Source organism: Ochotona curzoniae, unplaced genomic scaffold, assembly GCF_017591425.1.
Source record: "Ochotona curzoniae isolate NIBS_2020 unplaced genomic scaffold, NIBS_Ocur_1.0 scaffold_2453, whole genome shotgun sequence".
Classification (NCBI taxonomy): domain Eukaryota; kingdom Metazoa; phylum Chordata; class Mammalia; order Lagomorpha; family Ochotonidae; genus Ochotona; species Ochotona curzoniae.
Window position 1 is genome coordinate 25,333,813 of NW_024467094.1, and position 21,136 is coordinate 25,354,948.

The window sequence follows — 21,136 nt, forward strand, 5'->3', positions numbered from 1 at the left end:
CTGACCAATCAGAAGACAACACATACCTTTACATCAAGCCCCGTCATCACCATTCCTTAGGGAGTGCGTGGCTCAGTGCAGACAGGATTTCAGCAGCCAGTGGACCTTAGCTATCCTGCAGTCCTATGAACCTTGCCCGGGAGCACATTTCAATAAACTTGGTTTTACCATCATTCTGGTCTTGGTAGTCCCTCTGTTTTGGTGCCATTTTGTATCTAACAGTTTCAAACAAAAAAAGCCGTTTTTCAATTAATTATTATGAGCATGTTGAATATAAATTGTTAGATTTCTTTGCCATTTTGTACTATCTTTTTCATTTTTATAATTTAATAACATTCCCTGTGAATAGTTGGGAGAATCAAGCTAACAGTTAAGTTGGATAAAGAATGTACATGACTGATGGGTGCTTGAGCATGCGCACAATGCCATCTTTTGTATAGCTATTCTGAATGCTTCAGAGGAGATACACTAAATGCCATGACTCTCCTGCCTCACTGCTGCTTTGTATTAGACAGTTTTAGATACTTGTAAGGATTTATGGCTCTTTCTACTTCCAGTATTTTTTTTTCAACAGAGCCACTTCCCCAGACCCATCTAAATATTTTTCACAGTAGTTACTTAAGCTGGCTTTTTCTATTTTCCTCTCAGTAGTTTCCAAGTACTTAGTGATACAGTCTTTAACTTATAAAATCCTTTCAGAAAGTAATAGGTTTCAAGAGAGCTAGTAGCCCATCAAATAGTGGTAAGAAATAGCTCTAGCGAATACAAACTACATGCAATACGGAAGGTAGGGATAACACTTCAGCAATTTTCTAAACTGTAGTGTATGTTAGAAAAAGAAAGAAAAATACATTGTATGTAGTTCAAACAAATGCTTATTGATTTCACGATTCTGATTCAATCATGAATACTGTTGTGTGATTTATTTTCTGTTTTTTCTTTTTACCCTGCTTGTTTTATGAGTTCCTATCTAGTATTGTATTCTGATTTTTCACTTTGGAATGAATAAGCCTTTTATCCATGATGTTTAATAATCTACATGACCACAATTTGAATATCTCAACAATGTATTTTGATACTGTTTATGAAGCATATTTACATTATTTTCTATTTTCTCTATAATTTTTAATGATAAACATATGGTATGCTATGTGATGCGTTTCTGAATTTCCAGCTTTTATTGACATTATTGGAATTAGGGGATGATTAAAACCTTAGTCAACATATCTCATAATTTGCTTTTGTGTCACACCAAGTCTTTAAAATAAATCCACCTGAAATCTCAACATTTAATTTCTAATTTCAGCACATTCTTTTACATAGAGTGGAATTATGCATGGTGTGGTACAATTGAAATGCTTTGGGATCCCTGTGGAGTCCACCCTCATTCTCTGTGTGCTGCTGGATGGGTTTACCAAGGTGTTTTATTATTTGGCATTCTCCCCAGTGGGAGATTGAGGGAATAGATTGGCATCTGGCCCAGTCACATTTCCTTTTACATCACCTTGAACTGGGAGATTCAGAATGTTAGTGCAGGTTCACATTTTCCTTAGAGGGAAAAGTTTATGATGGTCATCTTTTAGCTCCCAGTACGCCGATGGCCAACAGAAAGAGAGTTTTCAGAAACAAAACAGTCAACAGATACATTGGGAAAGAGGATGAAGGGTATTTCCGTTCCTGTCGGCTTTCTCATCTCCAGATTCAATCCCTGGTGTGATCAAGCTATTAGTCCTGTCCAGTATTTTGTGACATACTCTGATAATGGTTTAATGAATTTCTATTTGCTTAAAGCAGCTTGAGGTATTCTCTTATGTGTGACAGAATGGTCCTCGATTCAAACAGGCAGATAATCAACTGTGAAATAGACAGTGTACTTCTGCCTCCTGCTGAGTCACACTCTCCCCCACAGGTACCCTAGAACTGCTGCCAGCAGCCAGTGACTAATGCGTGTTCCCACACCTCCTGGGGCTACACATGTTGAGATGTAATATATACCCATAGTTCCCTGTAGGTTCCTGCTGAGGCTGGAACTGTGAAATTCCATTCTTGCCTAGCTTATTTCTGTTTTCCATCCCACAGTCTGCTACTCCCTAACCAGTTTCTTCTAGGGTTATTTATCTTGTAAATCTTAAACACTCACAGCCTTGGCTCCTGCTCTGCATCTTGGATAATTCAACATAAGAATGTCCTGTTTTACAAAGGTTTCAGACAGAGATGATACCTTTGCCTAATAAAGTAAATGAGCTGTGCATTACCATTCTGTATGAATTGGAAACCAAATTTAATCTCATAAGATTTTTGAAATATTTTTGAAATGGGTACCAGTGTCTTTTCATAAGACGTATATTTATTTTGATATTTAACATTAAGTGATATATCTTATGCTCTGTTTTATCATGTTTTATTCTCATTTTAATAGTATTTATGATCTGGCTAGGAATATATATATATCCAATTTATATATATATATATGATTTTATATCCTATTATATATATTCAATTTATATATATCCAATTTATATATATATATATAAATTTATATCATATATATAATATCCAATTTTATACATATATCCTGTGTTACTTGGTCCTATGAAGTTATTTAACCAGATATTAAACTATTCATAATCCAGTGGTATAATTTGGCTTATACTTTAAAAAATATCACAATTCTGTATTATATTTTGCTTTTCTAGAGTCAGTGCTAACAAATGGTAACCAGTAGGAGTTACATAGTTTGAATTCAAGCACCTAGGGTGTTTTTCCATGTTATAATACAAATTAATGAAAGATAGTCTATTTTGTTATAGTTGTTGAACCACAAATAATGGATTAACCTTTTTTTTTGAAGATCTCAGGGTGAAAGTGATGTCAGAAGAAAAAGAGGACATATTGCATATATTCAAACAACTTACACTGTAATAAACAAAAAATTCTTGTTTTTGTTTTTCTGTATTTTTACATTCATTTATATCCCCATGTATCATTCTTTGGGCAGCTTTTATTTTCAAGAAGTAACTATCTAGTAGAAAGAATTAATAGACATATTTTTGATTTACCACTATCATAATAGTTGGTATTTCGTTTTTAAGGGTTACCACTCTCCTCCTTGATAACTAGGCACAGTTGTATTTTGAGTATTTCATTCTGTCTTAATCTTGTAAACAGTTATTGTAACACTATCACTAACCTCAGAAACACTGTTTAAGCCTCGACTAAACACCTTTGCAATCTTGTATATACTCAGTCCGGAAAACTTCTTGAGAAATCAGAATTTTATTAAATTTTCAAACTTTTTAGCTGAGTCCTTGCTTTCCAAGCTTTAAGAACTGTGAATAAATGTACCGTTTCAGGAAAATTCTGCTCCGGTGAAAAATACCAGTCCTTTCCCATATTAAGAAAGGCTGATACTTTAAGCCAAGAACCCATTTCCTCTTCAGATCTCTCTCTGCTTTATTCTTTTAAATGCAGATGCAGTCTCCCTCTCAATGCATCTTCTTCTACTTAATCTCTATTCCACCTCTGGGCCATCATTTTGAAATATACACTACCTGGAAAAAAGGCCTCTAGAGGAAATATGATTCCTCAACATATTTTATGGGTGAGTGTACAGGAGAAAGAAATAAAACTTTTTAAAAGCCAAAGATTTAATGAAAATGGGAACAAATCATAGTGGAATGCAATTCCAAGTATGAGCTACAAGCACATTAAGAAACATTGAAGTTGAGTGTGTTTTATATTCATAAAGTCTGGGGCACACTGTGATTTAAAATGGCCATTAAAGATTATGCAAAATGTGCAAAATTATTGTGAAATGATTCTCTCTTTGATGAGTCTCCATTTATATTTTACTCTTCTCTTGCATTTGGCCTTTACTAATCTACCCTGTTAACCTGAGTTCAGAAATGGCAAAGTCCACTTATTTGATATTTTCATGATTAAGTTTAATTTGCATGGCAAGGTGACAAGAGACATTTTGAAAACATAGAGAAAGTAGGTCAAATTCTAACTTGTCACGTGCTATTTTTCCATATATAAATTGTCTGACTCTATTTTCACTGGTCTTCATAGAAAAGCAGGTGTAATTTGTGGTTGCTTGATTGCAATTATTGTGAGGTTTACATAATGCATGTGAAATATAAAGAATACCTTGCAAAATAACAAAAACATGTAGTACAAACGACCCTTTTAACAAAATCACAGAATGTTACACAATCTTTGTCCTTCAATTGCAGATAATAATAAATGAAATATTTGGTTTTGAAAATACATTCATCGTGAGAGATCTAAGTTCTGACATATAGGATATCATTAAGGTCTACCTCAATTCAGATGACAATTTAATACAATCTCCAAGTCTTAACAAAGGGTTAAAATATACCAATTCCAAAAATGTAGTAAATAAAGAAACTATATCTATGAGACCTGATGTTCGGTATCACATACCAGCATTTTATATCTAAGTGTTAGCTATTTTGCATCTGGTCCAGCTACCTGCTTCTGCATCTGGAAAGATAGCAAAGGATGGTTCAACTACTTGGGCTTCTGACACCCATGTGGGAGGATGGGGTGGGTTTCTCAAATTTGTTTTCAGCCTGGCTTAGCCTTGTCTATTCTGGCCATTTGGAGAATGAGCCAGCAGATGGAAAATTTGTCTGTATGCATTTTTCTCTTCTCTCTGTCACACTTTGGAATTAAAAAAAGAAAAAAAGAATATTTTGAAGGAGTTTTTTTTTTTCTTCAAAAGGCATCATTTGCAGAGAGGAAGAGACATATACATACATACAGAAAAGTGAGAGAGAGAGAGAGAGAGAATCTTCCATCTGCTGATTCACTTCCCAAAGGGCTACAAAGGCCAGAGTGGGGTCAATCCAAAGCCAGGAGCTTTCTCCAGGTCTCCCAGGTTCCCAGAACATCCCAGCTGTTGCAGTTACCTGCTTATTTGCTGGTTGACCTAATCCTGCCGGAAGTTGAACTTTAAACTGGTCGAGGTCTTCTTGAATCTTCACCTTTGTTACAGCACCTTTAGTTTCCCTGCAAAACTCTTGCTTATTACATGTCTTTGAATAAAATAACTCATTGACTGTTATCCCCCTAGACATTGTCAGGTCCACGTGATAGCCCACTCTTGCCTTAAGCCGTCCAGATATTCTTTGATTTGTCCCTGGAGTGGCCCCTGCATTCCCCCACCAGGACTGTAACAAAGCTGTAGCTCTTCCTAGAACAGCCAACATTGTGATCTCTGTTTTTCCTGTTAATCGAAAAACTGAAAAATCAAACTTCGAGTTTGCTCAGTGAGTCAATCTTAGGACTGAATCTCAGGAACAATATCTTAGTTGACTCTGAGCTGGCAGTTCCACAAGTCTAATTTTGCTTGTGGATTTTTCATTTTCTAGCAAGGTTCAAACGATATAGATTGGCTTGTGGTTGCCAATCACATTGAAAGTCAAAGAACACTTGATCCAAATTGAACAACACCTGATAATAGTCCACAGATTTAATTGTTCATGAATAGACGGTGTGTCATACATTCCCATATTTGATATTATACATGTATATGGGAAGGCAAACAGTGATGTCACTATTACTTTTCCATATGGACATAAAGCTCACCTGCTTCTACCCTGTCTTAGATTTTTGTTTATTTGCCTATGGAGGAGATTTCCTAGTTTGAGGTCATGGATCACTGGACAAGTAATATTGCCTGGGACGCTGATGGAGATCACCTTCACCATCCAGACTACATCTTGGCTCACTCTGGCCTCTGTAGGATTTGACTGCACACTGCTGTACCTACTGAATGACCCAGCAAGCAGTCATGGTTAAACAATTTTACAAATGATTGAAATATTTAATGAAGATAAAGCATCATCAGATGGTTTCAGCATAACATGAGTCTTCCCCAAAGCCTGAGATTCCTCCATTAGCCTGCTTGACTCCTAATCTGGTTGGCTGGACATTCCTTAGTGGCACTTGCAGCTCTTCTCAGCGGATTTTCTTTTCATTGGATAAAATGGTAAATGGAGGATGCATGCTATTAAACTCCCCTCCTAAATCCCTCAGATACTATTTCCTTTAAGCAAGACTTGGAGGGGTCTCTAAGGTGTGTCCTTACTCAATATAGTAGGAAGAAAGTGATTGAATCAGTGGGACTATTATATTTGTCTCATTTGATTTTTACAAATAATTTATTATTTTTTTTTTAAGATTTATTTTTATTATTTTTTCATTGGAAAGGCGGATATACAGAGAAGAGAGACAGAGAGGAAGATCTTCCATCCGATGATTCACTCCCCAAGTGAGCGCAACGGGCCGATACTATGCCGATCCGAAGCCAGGAGCCTCTTCCGGGTCTCCCACGCGGGTGCAGGGTCCCAAAGCTTTGGGCCGTCCTCGACTGCTTTCCCGGGCCACAGGCAGGGAGCTGGAAGGGAAGTGGGGCTGCCGGGATTAGAACCGGTGCCCATATGGGATCCCGGGCGTGCAAGGAGAGGACCTTTAACCACTTGCGCCACCGCGCCGGGCCCGATTTTTACAAATAATTTATAAGATAATCATTACTATTTTCATTTTTTTTCAGATTTCTGAGGTTTCCAAGAATTTGTAAATTTGAAAATGAAAGCAGTAGTAACAATAGGATTTAGGTTTATCTAATTCCACATTTCTCACTCTCCATTATTGCAACCCTCTGCCTCCCAGAAAGTATCCCAGAGACAACAAATCTTAACTTTTGTTTTGTCTCAGAATTTAATTTTTAGACTTTGATGCTTTGGGGTCCTTGCCATTTGTGTTGAGAAATACTAGCAGGATGAACTGTAATTCAGCACCTGATTGAGTTTGTGATTATAAAGCACTGAGGGCAGATCATTGCAAAAAGTGAAATTTGAAGAAAAACAACAGAGAGAGGAGGAGGGTGGGTGGGAAGTAACATTTTACAATTTAAAATCACATGTGTGATATATATGAAGTATGAAATCTGCAGACAGCATGCGATAGGTGAGTCTGCAGTAACAACTCCTCTGAAGATTTTAAAGACAACTGGACTTTCTTAATTGTCAGCATTAGGAATACTAAAGGGAGGAATAAACTAGGATGGATAATTTATCTTTTCATCGAAAAATGTATTGAATGAGAAACCTTTGCATTCACTTAAAAATTATTTGATTCCTGAACTCTGGGAGAAATTTGCCCTCCAGTTCATGTGGTGGAAGCACTCTGCGGATGGAAATTGAATTCGACTGTGTTTAGGTGGTGGGGCTAGGAGGTGGTCCTTGTGTGACTGAAGGCCTTCAGAGGGCGGGTCTCACAGGACCGCTGTTTATATGAGCCAAGTTGCCTTGAGTTTCCAGGCTCCGCCCATGACTTCCGCAGGGAAGTTTGGGGAGCAACACCCTCTCCCCTCAGCGGAGTGCCTGACATGCAGCTGTGAATCAAAATAACTGTAAGCCAAAACCGACCCTTGTTCCTCCTAAGTAGCTTTGGGTAAGCCTTGTGGCAATGCAAGGGTCATTAAGGCAGCTCTCTCTTTTTTTTTTCCTTTCTAGTAAGAAGGATATGAATTGCAATTAAAAAACAACAACAACAACGAGATGGAACCATAATGCTCCTTTCTTCCAGCAAGAATTAATTTCCCTTATACATATTATACCGTATTTAATTGCATATGTTTTCACTAATTATCCTAAATTAGCATATAGAGGAGTGTATTTTCTCCCACTCATTGCAGAAATGCCAGTGTGAACGATAATGGGAAGAAACATGAGTCTCTTGAAAAATTCCTTTGGCAAGTTCTTGGCTCATAAATAATTGAATGGATTGTTTGCAGAGCCTTAACTCCGTTCACCAAGGATGCCTGATAAAGACCTAAGTTATTTAATGAAGCTGTGTTCCAATCTTTCGAGGTAACCTTGAACTATTAGACTTGTATTACCCTTTCTTAAAGAGTAAGAGGTTATCCTATTCTATATGGTTTCAAAGCTTGGTTTGAGAAAGCAAGAATGGATTCTGTAGCCATAATCTGAAAACTAGTTTAAGAGTGAGTTAGGGGCCTAGTGCAATAGCGTAATGGTTAAGGTCTATGCCTTGAACACACCAGGATCCCATATGGTCGCCGGTTCTAATCCCTGCTTCCCATTTAGCTCCCTGCTTGTGGCCTGGGAAAGCAGTCAAGGATGGTCCAAAACCTTGGGACCCTTCACCGCATGGGAGACCTGGAAGAGCTCCTGGCTTCGAATTGGTTCAGCTCCAGCTGTTGCGGTCTCCTCCTCTCTGTACATCTGCCTTTCCAATAAAATAAATAAATCTTTTTTTTTTTTTTTTTAAAGAGTGAATTATATGTTTAACTTGAAGATAGATAGAAAAACTGGGCATCACTATACATTTTTGTTTTTTTCTATCCTTATGTATATTCTAAGATAGCCAAAATACAGAAAGTTAATGTGAAGATTTTTGAGCTTCTTTAATACTGGGCCAACACTGTGCAAGCCAGGCCAGGTGCCTGAAATTTCAGTAATATCACTTTGAAACACATGCCTCAGAAAACTCTGCAGCACACCAGAGATGCTTTAAAAGTTGATTGCCATCCCACTGCCTTCTGATGGATTATTTTTATCAGATCCTCAATTTTGATTGTGAGCTTTCCTGTTCATCTTTCCAAGGTTTTACGGTTAAACTCTGAACGCCCTCACTGCTTCAGAACTGCTTCCGTTGGGACAGCAGCTTCGACCCCTTTCAGTGATGTATTCCCCTATCTGCTGTGATGCACTGAGCCCTTCGCCCTTTAAAACAAGCTCTCACGTATCGACAGTCGAGGAGAAGGACACTTTGACAATGTACGTTTGACCTTGCAGTCCTTTATGTGTCTTTCACACCTGTAACCCTTGTTTGGGGGCTAATCATTCATCCCTTGACACTTTGTGGAGAGCCTGGAAAAGAAAAAAATATGTCCTGATAATTACTGATAACGCATTTGTACTGTAAGTTCCCAAGCATTAACTGATGCCAGTTTTATAACAATTCTGATAAGTGAGTAGAATATGGAGTAAACAATTAACTCGTGATGTTGCATAGTTAACGTGTAGAAACTGGAGTCGCAGGCTGCATAATTCTTGTTCCCCAGGCAAGAGCTGATGCATCCTTCTGCCAACATACTTTTAGGAAAGTGCTACTTTTTGAATATATACATGCTCTTCTCTACAAACAGTTTACAAATAGTTTGAAGTTTTGATAGTGTATTCATTCCACAAACACTATTTGATTGTCATAGCAAGCCACTGTGATTGGTGGAGGAACACAGTTGTGGACAAGACGCTAAAAATTTTGCCTGTGTGAACTATTGAAAATACACAGTGGAAACTGTTTTCAAAAAAGGCACGCAAGGGGGAAAATTCAGATAAGGCAAAATGCTGTAAGATGAAATTTCCACTTGACTCCATGGGCAAAGAATGCTATTTTGAGGAAGTTATATTCAGGCTGTGAATCAAAGGAGTTGTAGATACTTCTTAGGCTAAGGAAGGTGTGAAAGTTGGAGAACCAGCTTGAGGGCATGGCAAGGTTTGGAGGAGGGCCTGCTGAAATACGAATATCAGCTTGTATCACTCCTTTTTGCCACGTGTCTATGGTAATCAGTCCTTTCTGTGGACAGAGGCACTTCCATCCATATCAAACCAGCAGCCATCTGTGAAAAATGGAGAATGCAAGGCATCATCTGTTGAGGAACTGGACTAACTTCTAGATGTAAAGACATGAATAGGTCAAAGAGTAAGGCATTACACCTCGAGGTACGTGAAGAATTCAAACTGGGATGCTAGGAATTGGACACTGGTCCGTAAACCTCAGGTGCAAATCCACAAAACTCCAAGATGAGCAGTATGACAAGTTAGTAAAGTGGGTCTGTGATTTTTTTCAAGTATTTGCTGCAGTCATATGAATGAATAAAGAATGATCTTCACTTAAAACCTCCAATTCTACCAACAGAAATAGCCACTTAGTTTGGGAAATTTTCTTTGAGAAGCAGTGCAAACAAAGCAAAGAAGGCAGGACAAGGAGACTGGAGCATGGGGGATAACAAATATTATTCAAGGAATGCAAAAAGCAGTATATGGACAAAGCGAATATTTTAGGAATGGTCACCTTATGTGTAAATTTGGCATTTAAGTTGGCGATGGGCTCAGGTGGTTGTGTATAATGGTGACCTGTACTAAGGAGTATTTCTCAATCCTGAGTTTCACATCAGAAAATAATGTCATCAGGTTCTCTTTGGCATCAACTAGACTTAAGGTTTCTGGAGTTTCAGATTTATTCTGTACAGCTAGTTGTGGTATGTGCCTTAATCTCTTTTTGCCAGCATTGTACTTTCCACTTAAATGACTGCAAGCAAGAGCTTTGTTCTGTTTTCATTCCCACATTCCCTTACTTCTAAACTCAAATGATAAACACTTCTGCCACCCCAGATTTAACTTTTCATGCTTGATAACTTAGCAGATAATGTTATTTCTTTGTAACAAATGAAAGATCATTTGTATGAGTTCAGTTCTCTGAAACCAACCAGTTATTCCCAGATGAAATTCTGTACAGTACTGAAGACCAGGAGTCCCCCACAGCTCTGCCTCTACAGATTCAACAAAGGGACCCACATCCCTTTTATTCAATGCCATGGGGACTTTTTACAGACTGACACATCTCTATTGAGGGCCAGGAATACAGTTACCTCCTTGTCTGATGCTATCGATCATGGACAGTGGCATTGGACAGCAAAACCCTTCTACAAGCAGAGTGAGCAGATTCTGTTCATGGATTTTGGCACTGTGCTGTGGCCACCAGAGTCACTAAATATGACAAAGCATCTGAGCTGTTTCAGTTAAAGGGAAGAAAAATCTACCCATGTGAATAACCCGTGTTTCTCTCCCCTCAGCTGCAGAGAGTTTGCTAATTTCCTAAGCACAAAGCAAGTTTAATTAAAGCCAATGAAGCAAGGGAATGCCACAGACGAATGCATTTTTATGTGATTCACATAGTTGGAGTGAAGCAAAATATGAAATGTGATAATATAAGCTTTGTTGGGTAAACAGTCTCATACCCTCCAGGCACTTCTCTCAGTCCCTGGACACTTTAAAGTATTTACTGAGTAGTGCTCCAGCTCTTCCTCCTCTTTGTAGTCCCCAGTCAGTCTGATGAATTAGCAACAACACTCTGCTTCTGGGAAGCATAAGGCAGAAGCAGAACTCAACAGGAAAAATGCCTCTGCAGTTGCCATTGGCGGGACTCTGGGCTACGCCTGTTCTAGCAGTGCCTGCTTTCTGGTTCCAGCATAGAGGTGACAGAAAAATTTGATTTGGGGTTCCCAGCTCTATTTTAGTGCCTGAACTATATGCTTGACTCTTTTCAGTAAGTCTCTGTCATTTCCTGAATGTATTCTTTGGGAGAGAAAAATCTATTTAAAAGTGAGATGATGATAACTGAAATCCATGTTTACCTTTATAAAAATCCCTATAAAATTAGCTTGTAAAGAGGAAATGTAGTAGTGACTTTCATTTGTCGCTGTTTTATTACTATTCATTTCTACCTTTAAACTCATTCATTTTCTATCAATGGCTATTGCTTCTATGTGAATTCAGACTTTTATTAATGATTATTAAAAAGAATTGGGCCAGAGGAGCAGGCAACTGGTATAGTGATGAGATGCCCATATTTCATAACAAAGTGGTTGGCTTCCAGTCTGTTTGCTTCTAATTCCCATTTCTCATCAACGTACACTGGTGAAGGCAGCTAGGAATCAATGAACTACTTAGGTCCTGGTCACCCATGTGGAAGGCTCAGGTGGACTTCTGCTTTTGGCCTTACCCAGCCATTCTACTGTAGACCTTCAGTTTGGGAACCAGCAAATCAGATATATTTGTCTTTTTGCCTTTCTAAAACATGAGGAAGAGGGAGAACTCTGATCTTCTGGCTTACTCACTTTTAGTAGGGAGTCCAAAGTTGAGGACTAGAAGCTCAATGAAGTTCTCTCTGAATGGCAGGAATCCAGCAACTTGAGTTATCTTTCTTGCTTCCCGTATAGCGGGAAGCTGGAGTCACGAACAAACCTAGGTACGATGATACAAGGAATACTGATACCTTAAATGCTAGGCTCAATGTCCAAATCAACAGTGTATCTTTCACTGGATTGGAACATGAATGATTTTTCTACAACGAGGTAATACTCATGCAAACTTTTTGGACATTGATTAATTCTTAACAAACACTTTCTGAATGCTTACTTTATGCTATGTGCAATGATAGACCCTTGAGACTCAATAATTCAAGGATCTTATGATCCAACTAGATCCAACTAGATGCCTGTACTCTAGTTGTGGGAGAAAAAAAAAAAAAACAAAAAGTCTTGTATATAGAAAAAATAGGGGAGGGTGACAGATGTGTTGGGCTCAGTTCATGCAATTTTAGGTATATTGGGAAATCAAATTCTTACTGGGAAGGTGGCATATTGATTAAGTTTTAGTAATGGGAAAGTAGAACCTTGGAGGCTTGAGGGAATATTGTTCACGTAAAAATCAGCTGTGAGTTCTGGGCCAGAGGCAGGAATGCTCTGGCTAGGCTTATGCTGTGGCATGTGTGTAGAGGCTGGTGGGCCAATGCAGAATGAATGGCTGAAATGTGGCCCTCCCAAATTAATCTACTGATGCTCTTGCCTACTACCTCGAAATGCCACTGCATTTGGAGTTAAGATCTGCAAGGGGTGAGTCCATTAAAATGAGGTCATAGGGTTGATCCTTAAGGCTACCCAACTGTGGTCCTTGTTAGAGGAAATTTAAACACAACTACAGAGCAAAGAATGATCACGTGATGGAGGGGAGTCAGTGGACCTCTAGAAGCCAGAGAGAGAGAGACAGAGAGAGAGGCTGCTGTACAAATAGGCCCAGAGAAACTCAGACCCCAGGCTTTTAGCTCTCAAAACTGCAAGAAGATAATTTTCTGTTGTTGAAGCGTCCCAACCCGTGCCTCTTTGTTACAGCATCCCAGCAGACTAATACAGTGGGGAAAGGGTTATGTGGCAGAAAATGAAGTTAAACAATGAAAAGATGATGGGTTCTAGTTGGGCCCTATGATTTGTAATTCATTCTCTATCTGATTATTCTCAATAAGATGAGTCATACTGGAATGTTGAGGTAAAAAAAAGTATAATAGATGGATATCAGAATTTTACATTGATATAACACTAGCATGTGACCCCAGTGTGAGCAACTGCTTAGGTGGTTGGGGGGAAGCAGCCATTGGTGGTGGACATTCTGGGCCTAGTTAATGCTGAATTTGTGTCAGTTTTACCAGTGTGGCAGCATAGTTTCTTATTCATCATTTTTAAGATAAGTGGGGAAGGTGGTGAACTCTGAGCCAGAGCATGCCACCCAACCTCCAGGCTGGGGTGTTGCGGATTGCCCAGGGAAAGGGATATGGGGATGTATTGGAGTGGGAACAGCTGAGGGAGCGATTGACAGGAGAGGAATGATTTCTGGGGTCTTCCACAGACTGGACCACTGCACTCATAGGTAGGCAAGTGAGCTGAGACAGTGGTTTAGAGGAGGGAAGCTGGTGGGCATATTTGGATCAGGACAAGGCACACATCCACATGGAAGTCTTGGGCTGGGCTAAATATAATCACCTGCTGATGCTCACAGACCTGGAGCTAAAGACTTGGCTAGCTGGGCTAGACCACAGTACTTGCCCAAGAGTATCAGAGTAGGGGGTGGACCACATCACGCTTAGCTCTAGAATCCACCAGAATGCAAGAGAATCAGATCTGGGGGCAGATTTTGTAGGGGAATTATGGGCTTGCCTCTGGGCAACTGCAGCATCTGCTGGATTAAGGGGAGAGCTGGGGTGGTGATGGGCTGAACTAGGTATGATGAAGACACTCACCTGATTGGAACCCACCTGTTGTTCACAGGAGTGAGGGCTGGGAGAAGGGGTGGGTGGGGGTAGGCCAGGCTGCAGCAACCATAGAATTCCATATGGTAGTCACCTAGATACATGATGAAAAAATGTGTAAAGGTGTCAAGAGGCCCAAGAGGCAAAATTGGGGTCACTCCATACTAGAAGATCAAGAAGATAAAAAGAAAATTGACTGTGGAGACAGAAAATAAATAGGCAATAATGTAGTAAGCGAGTAGGAGGAATGTGAGGTACAGAGGGCAGGGGAAGCTTTTCTGAGAAGGAAACGTTGATCAATGTTATGTGGAAATGAAGGCCTGTAATTGTCCTTGACTTTCTGCAAAGGGTGTCACAGGTGACCTTAACTAGGGCACTATCAGTGACTGATTGGCACACTTCACTAGAGACTTTAAGAGATAACGAGCATAGGCAATTCAAGACATAGAATGAACACTAAATCGTCTATGCAGGAATTTTCTCCAAAGGGGAACTGAAAAACAAGTTGACAGCTAGTGGGGAAATATAGTTGAGATGTTTGGTGTGTTATGGCATGCCCATACCCATGCTCAGGGGAGAAAGAAAAAAGGATTGATGATTGAGAAGAGAGGAATGTTTCTGGAGGGATCACGTTAGCAGATGGAGACACACCAGCATTCTCTCCATGGCACCGAGCTGCTTCTCCAGAGAGGGAATCGAAGTGATTTCACTTAGATGAGCTGAGGTGAAGGAAGAGGGTGAACATTAGAACTTTGGACTCTTCTCAATGAATAAGCATGCTTTAAAAAGAAAGAAGCATAATGATTACAATAGCAAGAGTTCAACATGCATTTATCAAAGTACATGAATTAACAGCTAGGAACAATGTTCAGCAATAGCTCAGTTAAAAATATCCTAGCACTTTACGTTGTAATTTGACTTTAAGAAAGGGCTATACACTATGCCTCAGTGTTCATGCCTGTCAAATGGAGAAAACTACCTTCTAGGTGAAAATCATTTAGAAAAGAGATGGAGTCATAGAAAATTCTCTTTCATATTTTATTTTAGAAATTTTAAATTTGGGTGTAGGCCAGGTACATGGATGAAAGTAGATGGAAGAATTCCAGGTGGTGGCTTAAGCCACAACTTAAAACAGTAGCACAGAGAAGGAATATTCTGAGTCAAATTCTGGCTTCTCAGGCCCCAAAGATATCCTCCTGAAGCCGAGACCACAGATCCAGATTTACTGAACTCTATTATTCCAGACTTAAATGTGTTGAATGGAAATAAGGACTGTAGTTGAAGCATGTTCATGAGGCAGAGCCCTGGGAAGATGATTCTTGACCTGTTGTGGAATCTCTCAAAACCACCCTACCTTTTAAGAGTTCTTGTACTCCCAAAAGGCAGCTCAGCTTTTGTTTGGGTCTTAGATTACCTCATTATCCTTTCATGAGTTGTGATTTTATTAAAATAAGCAAAGCCCATTTCTATTTACAATCAAAAGTCCTCAACTGACAAACTAAAAATAGCACATTATGATGTCTGGACTGTGCTAAAATAAATGGTTAAGGACAATTCTCATGTTAATCCTGACTTAACCTTTAATGAGAGAAAGGTGCTTACTTGGAGATATTCAAGAAGCTCATTGCTTAATTTGTGCAGCTCTCTGGTATCGCTTCCTATGTGAGAACTTTTTTGGAGTCTATTAAGACTGTGAACATGAATGGGATGTTGGTTTTAACAATCCTGCTCCAAGGATGGTGTTATGGCGCAGTTTTTCTCTAATATGATGTCTTTAAATAATTTTACCATTGATTTCAAAACACATTAAAATCCCATCATAGTAATATTTGTGACACTCGGGAAAATAATTACAAATGAGTCCCATTTCTTTTCCTTACTTTCTGCACTAACAGATTTATAAAATGTATGAATGTGTAGCCTCTGCTGTATAAACACTTTCTAATTTTATTTATATGTCATGATTATTTCAAACTTCTTCCAAAATACTGAAATGATACACTGAAAAATGGACACAGAAATGTCAGTTTTACTCATATACATTACATCTTTAGTACTCTTAATATTAGCACAATAAAAAAATCAGTTTATTTTTTGGGGGGCAGTTTATTTCACTACACATATTATTGTTATTTATTTCACTAAACATACTATTGTTGATATTTTGGATATTGGCAGATTCCATGTACAGTGATTTCTGCTTTCTGTATACTTCAAACTTCCATAAAGATGAGGTATGGAGAAGGCCACTACTATTGGAGAATCAAACTGCTTACTGGTTATAATCATAAAAAAGCAGAAGACACATGGCATCGCTGAGGCAAAATGAATTCTCCCTGAATTTCAGATCATACAGCGCCGTTTGTTTTGTCCTAATCTCAAAGGCTATCATTCAGCTGAGGAGCTGTAAAGTGAGATGATGTTCCCAGATTTTTAAAAACAAAAGAGCTTTGATAAATGCTTATATTCTTTGGGTCAAAGAGATGGAAAGAATAGACTCATGTGAATCAATGCCATTGTGAACAGAGAAGCAATTTATGAGAGACGGAGAAATGAGCTGGGGAGAAGCACGGGAATCGTGGCCATGTTCTGCTGCCTTGCAAGGCCGTTAGCAGGGAGCTGTACCAGAAATGGAATGGCTGGGACTCAACCTGGCACCTGGATGGGATGGCAGAACCAAAGAAAGGCCAAACCTGTGCCACAGCATTCATCCCGTCCCAGTGTTTCTGCAGGTACACAAGACATGCTGATGATGCAGTGTATCTCTATAGTGATTCGGGGTGACGGTGATGGAAGGCTTTTCGGAGCAACTTCCCTAGTAACATTGGAATTTTGAATCAATTTTTAAAAATAAAAAGATCTCAGACTTTAATTTAGCTTATAAATAACCAAATCTGTAAAATAATTTTATACAGTCAGTATTTTGCTAGCTACAATTTAAAAATATATTAGGATTACCGTTATGATGAGGACTTTGCATGAAGGAGTCTAAATTTCGGGCATGATCTTTGGCCTCTTGTTCCTTTTTAGGTACATACAGAAAGCAACTGGTCAGTTATTGTAGTCTTAGCTGTGTTCTGCACGTGGTCAGAGAGAACTGCAGAGCAGACCAGGGACAGTACTAGCGGAGTAAACCTCCCGGTTTTCTGTGACCTTCTTCATGATAACCCATTTGTACACAATCACCTGACATTCGTCATGAATCAAACTGGATAGGTTTGTCATTTTACTTTTTGTAGGATTTGTGGTAGTTGAAAAAGCACTCTGATTTCCACCTGCTACTTTTCTCCCTAATAAGAAGCTGATAATTCTGGCAGGAAAAAGTGAAGCTCTTAGACTCTGATTCTACCTAAAAGCAGTAAGAAATTTCTCCAATTCTCCATTTAACAGTCTCATACCATCTTAATCAGGAATCGTGCATGCAAATCACTCTTTTTAAAGAAAGAATTCCGAATTCATGCTGTGAAATAATCAGTTTCTAAAATTGCCTTACCAAAATAAGACTTCAATAACTGAAAATAGTTGGACTGGTCAAAAACAGTGAGGAAGCAAGGAATACCATTGCAATCTAAATTGCGGAATTTGTATAATAGTTCCAGTAAGAGGAATAGCTTGATATGAGACAGCCCTGGCCTCTTCATTTAGGGCTCTTGATTTTGTCACTGCAGTATAAGGCTATGAGCAGACATCTAGACATGTCATATGCTTGTCTGATGCAACAGGAAGCGGGGTGGGGGGTAGAACACAGTGTTGGGAAATGGAGCTGCTTTTATTTTGCTGTGGCTCCACCTTCATTGGGTAAATATGCTTAGGGTCTCTTCAGTTTTCTTCTACAGCCATATTTTCATCCCTTAATTTCAGGCCATCCCATCTAATTGCTAGCTTTACTATCTTTCCTCAGACAGAGAACTTCAAATTACCACAGTTGATCGAAAAAAAAAAGCGTGGTTGTCATTTTACCTCTACAACTTGACCTGATTTTATCCTCTTGCATTCCTCTGCATAAATCAATGAATTGGCTGAGACGCCTGTCATTGTCCTAAGTTCCAAGTTCCCAAGTGTTATTTATCTGCAAAAATGGGTTTTCTTCCCATTCCAATCACTTGTGCTCCATTGTGTCTCTTGAGCTATAAAACTCAGATTTGGATTTTTTAAAAAGATTTATTTATTTTTATTGGGAAGTCAGATTTACAGAGATAAGGAGAGTCAGCGATCTTCCATCTGCTGGTTCACTCTCCAGGTGTCCGCATTGGCTAGAGCTGAGCTGATCCAAAGCCAGGAGCCAGGAGTTTCTTCTGGGTCTCCCATGTGTGGCTAGAGTGTTCCAAGGCTTTGGGCCATCCTTGACTGCTTTCCCAGGCCACAAGCAGGGAGTTGAATGGGAAATAGAGCAGCCAGGATATGAACCAGTGTCCATATGGGTTCCTGGCACATGAGGTGAGGACTTTAGCCACTAGGTTATTACGTCTTGGGCTCAATACTTGGATTTAAAATCCACTTTAATTCCCATGCTGGTATAGAATTAACAGTAAGTTAAAGGTAATATTAGTTCACATTTTGACTCACTTTTGCTTAAAATCTCTGGATGTTTTTCTCACTGAATAGAGAACGACATTCAACTTTATGTAGTAGAAACTAATGAGAAGCCATCTGTGCATGCAGTGCCCAACCCACCCTGCTGTAGTAGGTTCTCTTTCTGTTCCCTATCTATACCGATTACTTACTGCATCAGAGTTCTTACTGTTAGATTACCCCAGATCTTTTCAAAGGTGCCTCCTCTTGCCATAAAGGTTTCTACTTTTTAAAAAGAACTCGAGGAACGCCTCCATGGCTACTGTGCCTGCAGCAGATCCTACACGCCTGATATTTTCTCTCCTTGTATTTTTTTTTCTTTGCAACAATTGCAAGTACCTGATATCTTCCCTGCTAGAAAGGATGTTTTAAGAGGGATGGGCCATGTTTGCACTGTTCTCAGATGGATTATAAGAACCTTCAATGTTGTCTGGCTTAGAGAAATCACTCAAGATATATATATATATATATATATAGAATGGATAATTTAATGAATTAACACTTGAATGGCTTTTTCGGCTTAAGGATTGCTAAGTGACCATGACACCATCATAGATTTTTCTCCACTGCTGAGGCAAAAAAAAAAAAAAAAAAAAAAACAAAAAACCAAAAAAACCAGTTTTTGTAAACTGTATTACTGATATTCTTATATCTTGTAAATTTTGCATGTTTTAAAATTTGTTTTCAGGCATTGAAGCAAAGCCCAAAAAATGACTTTCTTTTTCCCTATAAGTCAAATCTGAATGTATCCACCTAAAACTCATTTTATTATAGAGTTAATGAATTACATTGGAATTTTCCTGGTGGAACTGAGCAAAATTCACTGTGTACTTCATGTCTCTCTCTCTCTCACACACACGGTGAGTGAAATGGAGGGGAGACATACAGAATATAAAATATTTTACTTGCATATTTGATATGAAAGAAAAACTACAGAGTATAAAACATTAACACTGTTAGAAAAAAATCAGACATTATTTAACTGTATTCTGCTTTTAGACAACATTTCGTTTCTTAAAAATTGTACTCTAATTTTCCAGTCTGTTTCTTACTTACCAAATAAATTGAAAGTGCATTAGATACTTCTTTTGCTAAGCAACAGGGAGTTTTAGAATTCCTTTTGCTGGCTTAAAGAATGCCAAATCCTCTTTAGAGCATGCTTTCTTTCCTAGGCTCCCTCTCTTAGCCTGACCATTGTGCTGGTGGGCAGAATGGAACATGCTCCAGGATGTAGCCTGCCATCTCAAAGTCTGACAACAAAATGCCAGTAAAATGTTGGCAGTGTTGCAAAAAACAGAAACAGGGATATCATAGCTATTTAAAGGATAGCAGGGGAATTAAGGCTTTTCATAGAGTATCTCCAACTGATGACGCTGACCATGAAGTTGGAACAGTATCTTCCCAAAGGAAGAAGCGTGACATGAAACTTGAAAGGATGACTAGTGTGTCGCTGAAGAAATGCAAAAGAAAATCCAGAATCTACTTGAAGAAAACGATGCTACTGTATGATCTATGAGTCATTGAAGAATTTAATGAGAAGAAAGTGCTTTGAAGAGATGAAACAATTAAAATCCATGAGATACAGTTTCCGCTGATCTTTGTTGGTAAAATGTGTCTCCTGTAGGCAAAAAACGGATGGGTTTTCAACTTCATGGTGGTGTTAATTTTTTTTCTTCCTGTTGTTGTTTTTGCTTTGTGGCTTTTTACTTAAGGGGATGTATAGTAACTGTGTAATGGAGACTATCCTATGCAGAGGTGAGGATACACTGCAGTATGCATCTCTACTTCCAGACAAAGATGGACTCCCAATGAATCTGGTTACTCTATGTTAACAACAGAACGCTGGACTCTCTGCCACTGCCCATACCCATGATGATGGACATGTGGCTGTGTATGAAGAACTGTACTATAGTAATGTAATAGGGAAACCCAGTGAGGGGGCAGGGAGTTGGGGAGAGAGTAAGGGAAATCCCAGGGCCTGTGGAACTATATCATAAAATGATAATAATAAACAGAAGTACAATTAAAAAAATAAAATCATGACTGAAATAAACCACACTTGTTTGGAAGCCCCTAACCCCCCCAAAAGTACTTTGCTTCTGTGTTCCAATCAAATAAGACTGAGCAGCCAGCCTCTGATGACTAGATGCATAGGCCGTCTTGATCTCTTCTACTTGGATTTTTATTTAGTGTTCCTTAAAAATGTTTAAAAATTTGCCAGTCAGTCCCACATCTCCATATTCCCTTACCCTCTCTGTATTCTTAATTTTTAAGCCTCTATTTTCTCTGGAAAATTTTACACATTCTTCAAGGTTCAAACTAATCTCTATTTGGGTTTCTAAGTAAGGGATACACTGAAATTTTCTCTGTCAAAACTTTCCTGGTGTTTCTTGGTATGTATCAGTGGCTATCATTATTTGGCTTTACATTTCTGTACACAATTCATTCTTAACTAGCTTAGATTACTTGAAAAAAGGGACTCTGAACCCAGAACTGTATTGCTGCACTTAGCAGTGCCTTAAAATTTCTTTATGCAGTATTACTATGTATAATATAAATAAGCATAGTTAATGTTATCATCGTATTACTTTATAATATATTATGTCTATACTATTAAAAATAATATAGTTCACTAATATATTAT

The 21,136-nt window shown here is 38.7% G+C and overlaps 1 long non-coding RNA gene across 1 annotated transcript in view; it reads left to right on the forward strand.

Annotated features, from left to right (window-relative positions):
* LOC121169728 overlaps positions 1-21,136 on the forward strand; it is a 64,138-nt gene that overhangs the window by 35,005 nt on the left and 7,997 nt on the right. The window contains exon 2 of the long non-coding RNA XR_005885909.1: positions 3,472-3,601. This is a non-coding gene — a long non-coding RNA (uncharacterized LOC121169728). The remainder of the gene's footprint in view (positions 1-3,471; positions 3,602-21,136) is intronic.